The sequence below is a fragment of the Onychostoma macrolepis genome, chromosome 02 (assembly GCF_012432095.1).
Source record: "Onychostoma macrolepis isolate SWU-2019 chromosome 02, ASM1243209v1, whole genome shotgun sequence".
NCBI lineage: Eukaryota > Metazoa > Chordata > Actinopteri > Cypriniformes > Cyprinidae > Onychostoma > Onychostoma macrolepis.
In genome coordinates, this window is record NC_081156.1 from 27,772,878 (window position 1) to 27,779,518 (window position 6,641).

Consider the following 6,641-nt stretch of genomic DNA (forward strand, 5'->3'; position numbering starts at 1 on the left):
GTTAATAGACTACATTATTAGGCTACTTTGACCATGGCCCATTATAGATCAACTAACATAATCTATAAAGGTGAGAATCAAGATATTCATATTTCATGATGTAGTTAATTCGTTTGGGAATGTTTTGAATAAAAAGGAAAACTAAATAAATAAATAAACAAGAACATAAGTGCTATTGTGGCTGCTGTGAGTCACATGACGACCCCCACTCGCACCCCCTCAAAAATAATGAGTGCATGACGCCCCTGGATAGTATGAACATTGGGACGCAGGGTTGGTCTTCTGTACTCTTTGGTATAAGTTCTTTGCTCTTTGAGTCAAGTCAACTTTATGGTAATGAGCTATGATTGGGCCGCAACCAATCGGAATGTAGAAGTCCTTTGCTTGAGAGGATTCCAGAGAACACAGTCCTGTAAACAACACCAATTTGACCAATTACATTTAGGCTACACTTCAACCAGGACAGTTTGTAATGTAGGCTGCTCACAAATTAATGTTAATTAGAGACCAAGGCTAGTTAACTTCTTTTTAGTAAAAGTAGGCTATAGTAGGCTAACCGTGTTTTTTGGGCGTTTTTATCACCACCCTGCTAAAAAACCAATAGAACCCTGCCCAAAACACAATAGAAAATGTAATGGTTTTAATGGGAATTGTATTGGTTTTAATGGAAACTATAATGGTGTCTACTGGTATGTGATGGATTCTATTGGTGGGATGTTAAATCCTATTGGAAAAATGCCCAAAACACACTACATAAAGGAATTTTGTAATGGTTTTACTGGAAAAAGCTAATGGTTCATAATGGTATTTTAATGGAAACCATTGGAATTTCTGTGATGGTTTCTATTGGGCTTCTATTGGTTTTTTTAGCAGGGCAGTTGTAGCCTATAACCACAGTTTTACCACAAATACCATGGTTAAACTATGGTTAGTGTAGCAAAACATGTTTAATTAGTTTTTACCATGGTTTACCTATAGTAACCGTGTTTTTTTGGTTGTAACCACGGTTAATTTTTTGTAAGTTCATTTTCATGTTATTTTATATCTTTTTAATTGTATTTGTGAAAATGATTAGGCTATACATTTAGCACACACCACATAATGGCACTTCAGTAGACCTTTAATGCTACCTATGATTTGTCAATGTTAAAATTATTTTTAATATATCAAAAAAAAAAAAAGTATGACAGGCTTTTACTCTAGTCTTTATCACTTTATTAAGATTAAGCAAAACAAAACGACAAATGTTTACTTTCACAAGCCGTCACGTATAGGCTTGTAGTAAGCTGTCTCTTGCCTGGAGACTCAATCAGGTAACAAAAGTGTCGGGAAACGACACCTCCTGCTATTCCGTTGGGTTGTTTGGCCAGTCACAGAAACCGTATGGACAGTCCGACCCAATACGGCTCGGTTTTCGACGTATCTTGCTCTTTCGAGCAGCAGAAATTATTTTATGTACACCATTCTGGGTCAACACCATGCTTTTCCAATGAGGAGGAAAGGTTCGTTTTCCCCCACGCTGACTCCGTCCACACAGCTATGACGCGACACTGACCAAGTCTATAGCTGAAACTTGGCAGCCACAAAACTCTATTTTACTCTAAATTTATATGATACAATAAATATAACAGATAGATATTTCTATAGTACAGATACACTTCATATGATTTCTCCATGGTCTCGGTGTCTTTCACTCCCAGTATGACAAAGAACAGGGTCTACTGAACTCCTGTCCAAACTCACAGATCCATTTATTAGCCACTGAAAAGACAACAGAAAAAATATATATACAATGTGTGTGTGTGGTTGTAAGTGATATAAAACTGAAATAAAATTTAGTCATATTACTTATATGTACATTATAGAATATACATAATAAAAGAGTAATCCAAGTTCTTTAAAAACCTACCCCATTTGTTACCCCTGAACACAGGGCATCCAGCATGCTCTGTATTCAAATCCACATTTCCATTCTTGTGAAGGTTGTACCAAAACACAGCTGAACCCTTAAATAGGAGAGCATGGGTACTTACTTAAATTATTCTAATATAGCATGCACATATATATATATATATATATATATATATATATGCAGCATGATATCAGTGATTTGAGGTTTTACCTTTTTTGGTTTCAATGCAACTCCAACTTTAGGGAACACAGTGGCGCCCCCTGTCTCCACATCACTCATCTACAGGCACAGGACATGATTTATTGCTCATAGTACAACTCAGGTAATAGCCTATGAATAGCTAGATGACCTTATAATGTAGGCCTATAATGTTTATAATGCCATTTGGGCTAATGAACAGGGCAACACTTACGTAAATTAAGAATGTAGCAATCCTTTCATTCTCATCATTCTGTAAATTCAAGCATTCTTAATTAGCATGCAATGATTCAATCTTTCAATGATTCAGATAATATGTAATCAATCATTGACAGAATAAAGCTATTAAAGCTATTAAGCTATTAATTAATGAGGCATGGATATACTAAATAATACATAATGTATGGAACTTTTGATTCATCACCATCAACAATTGTTTGTGATTAAAGCATATTTTTTTAAAGCCTATTTGTACCATATTTAAAGCCTTTTTGTGCACAGTCACTTTTTTACACTTTAAATTATTTTTCGGATTGATTTTGTTTTCATAAATCCAACACCATGAAGAAATTCCTGAGGGAATCCATGGTGATTTCCAGGTTTGACTGATATAAATTTAAGTCATGACTGTATTTTAGTATAGTAATCTTACCACTGAATCATAATGTGGTTCATATCTGCCACCAATCCCATAATTCTGAACCTGGAAAATGATTACACCATTATATTTCACAGGGGGGGGTCTACCCTTCTATAACATTTGAGCTTTGGTAAATGTTATAGAAGGGTAGACCCGCTTGAAGTTTATTTAATTATTTTGTGTGCAAAATTTTGTTGAACCGTAAAGAAAAGATGTTGCCTGTGCATGAACAGGTGACCGTACATGTAGTCTTTCAGCTGATGTATTGGTTCTTAGCCCTGTGATGTCTGCAATCCTCTGACTGATGCGAGCAACATTCTCATCCTCGTTTAGAAAAACACTGGAGAAAAAAAGCAGTTTTCAGTAACATTTTACAATAAGGTTAAATTTTTTAACATTAGTATCATGAATTAACAATGTACACTAAGAAATGCACATTAACTAACAAATGTAGGCTACTTTTACAGCATGTTTTATTTTATATAAAAGCTAGTTGTATATGTAAGCTGTAAATACAAGTTGTATAAATTAATGTATATATTTATATAAATATAAATGATGGGTATAATGGATGATATACAGCATATGAATTATGACTGAATTATTTCTTTAACATGATGTTTTGTTGAATGTTATATATATATATTTTTGGATGATCCTTCAAATGAGGTTATCACCTTTGAGAAACACGGATGTTTGAGACTGTGCCCCGTCCAGTCTGAGACCTAGAAAGCTAGGCCACAAGAAATGAAACATTAAATATAAATATATATACCATACAGCCAAACATACATGGATAATTGAATGACACAAGTACAGTATATGCTTGTTGAACAGTCTTGCTGAAGATTTTCAATGTTCAGGTTCAGGTCTGTGCAAATTTTCCTACACCAGACTCAGTAAATAATTTCTTTATGAACCTTTGAGAAGTTGGAAACACACAATTCTCTAGTCATTAGATGCCAAAGCACTCAAATTTGTTTTCACTAGAACCATGGGGCCAAACCTGAATATTTTATAGGAATGAGCACATATTTTTTCCAAATGATTAGCACAATAAAGCATCATTATGCCCATTGAATAGCACAATTTAACAGCATCAACAAGAAATATGATACTAATTATACTGAAAATAATAACAGTAATTAAATATTATAGTTTTTGTATATGTGTTAGATATTCACTAGTGGTCTGGAGATATTCTTCAGGATCTCTATCTCTCGGTCTGAAATAATGTCATGATATCTGATGATTCGAGGCTCGTCCCACTCCACTTCCTCTTTCACCGGTGCGTACATCAGTCTGGGGTTTCCTCCACCTGTGCTGTACCTACAGGACAGCGCCCTCTGCCTCTTGGAGGTCTGATTTGATCAAATATAACGTCCAATCAATACACAAAGCTTCACATCGACTCTTTTAATTTCATGTCTAATAATGATTAAAATTTAAAACAGTGCACTTGCCCTCTCATCAACCTCTCCTCTGCACAGTGCCTCATAGTTACTCGACTCTGTGTTCAGTGTGAATATGTCAGGGTTTGAAGTTCTCTGTGAGTGAAGGAGTCTGTTCAGCTGATCTCTGACTTCATCATTAGTTGGATCTGAGGCAAATGTTTCTGAATCACAGATTTTTATATCTGGCTTAAAATATAAAAATATTAGTGGCCTATTACTGTTATTAATACTTAAGGTCACCATGGCCTCACCAAGATTTAAATGCAGTTTGTTGAAGTGTATTGCTACAGGTAGGCTGCCGAAATGATAGGCTGAGAAAATAAGAGACTGTATCAACTCTTCCTCAGTAATGGCGGAGTATTCTGTTAATGTGTCCAGACTGTACAGAAACCAGAGAAAGGCATGCTGGAATTTGTCCTCGTTGTAAGCGACCAGCCCAACATGGTAAGCTTCATCTGCACTTAATGACATTTCTGTGAAGTCAAAACAGATCAAAGCTGATTTTTGAAACAGAAAAAAAGTGAAACACTCTCAGTGAAACTGCACTGGTGCAAAACTGTGGACAATTCACCCTTCATGATGTCTTCTGGGTAGAGTTTGTAGATCTCTTGCAGTCTGATCAGTCCTGAAGCTGCACCATCCAAATCCTCCATCTGTGGGATCTCTAGAAATCCAACTCATACTGATACTCGTTACATTGATAAAAACTCAGTTGAATGTGTTTTACAATATTCATTAATTCATCTCTCTGTTGTCTGAGGAGTTTGTAAGCTGCCACAGGGTCTCTCATGATTTCCTCAGGGTCCACAGGGTCAGAGTACGAAAGCAGAAGATTCAGATAAACACTGGATTGAAGAGAGGGATTCATCAGAAGTTGTATTGTTTAAAAAATACATAAACCTAGATCTAATACCATATATTAAAAAAATTTTAAGTTTAAGGGTACTGTACATCAAGGTTCAGGGTTCAAAGTTTATTATAAGCCCAAAGGCCGATTATTTGTGCAGCATAAAATTTGTAAACATCATACAAAACACACAAACAAAACACAAATAGCAACACAACATTCTGACAGCTTACAAATTGAAAAGTCTTACAGCAGTGGGAATAAAAGAATGTCTGTCTGAATGACATAGGGAACAATGAAAGTGTTTTCACCTCTTCATTGTCTCTACATTATTTTCCTCAGCATCGATGTACTGACTGAAGCTCATCAGAAGGTCTTTCTTCTTCTCAACAAGCTGTGCAATTTGCTCTACAGTATAAAACAATCTGCACTTAAATGTCAAAAAGCCTTTGATTTATGTATTTTTTTCATTAGAGATATATAAAAAAGGTTTATTAAGTAAGAAACCAGAGAGAGTTAATATTATTTAGTCAATAATGGAATTAAAAAAGTTAAAATCTACAAAAGTAACTATAATGTTTTGTATAAGTGCATCAAATATGGCAAAACTGTGTTTTACTATCTGTTCAAGTATTTTTGTGAAAAGTCTCACAGATTAATACATACAATTAACTTGTGGCAACAGTGTAAAAACATTATTAGACAAAATACTATAACACTAAATTAAAAAAAACGAATAAAATATAATGAATTGATATTGAATTTAAATGAAATATAATTAATAACCTGCTGATGAGAAGAATTCATGTCCAGCAGTACAGACAGTCCAAAAACACAACACAAATGTCAGTTCCTTTATGGCCATTATCAAATCTTCAGTATCTCAAAACACAACTTCTGTATGTATACCTTGAAGTGAAAGAGAGCTTAAATACAGACCATTATAAACATCTTTTCAGAGACACACCTGTATCTGCCTACGTTATAGTTTCTCTGTAGTCCTACCATCTGATAAAAAAACAAAACCGAAACTTTAAATCAATGAGCTCTCACATGTCGGCAGGCTGGTTGTGGGAACAAAGAAGCATAGATGCAGGATCTAATCGCAGCAGTGATTTTTACTATCCAATTTAAAAACACCCAGGAGCACTGGAGAACAAAGTCTCCGCAATCTAACAACAATCACAGCAAATCTTCATAGCACAGACAAGAACAACAAATGAAAACTGAGGGCTATAAAAACACATTTGCTAATCAGTTAACAACTGAGTATCTGTGCAAACAAATGGACATAACAGGAACTAAGACAACCAAAGAAATATAAACTAATCAAAGGTGAAACACAGGGACCAAAGGAAACAGAAACACATAATCAAAATAAAGATCCTCAAAACAGATTATATAGCTATATCACATCATGACAGTCATGACATATCACAATGTCATTTTGTAATTAATTACTTCACTAACAATATAATCTCATGTTTCACAACTGGAGATCACAAAGGGTATAATCATGATAGAAATGGAGAGATATCCTAATACTGTTTAATGTAAACTATTTTTATTATCAAGGCCTGTTCTAATGTT

The 6,641-nt window shown here is 34.7% G+C and overlaps 1 pseudogene; it reads right to left on the bottom strand.

Moving 5' to 3' along the window:
• Positions 1-1,203: 1,203 nt before the first annotated feature.
• On the bottom strand, positions 1,204-5,949 carry LOC131551779 (prolyl 4-hydroxylase subunit alpha-1-like; annotated as a pseudogene).
• Between the last annotated feature and the right edge of the window lie 692 nt (positions 5,950-6,641).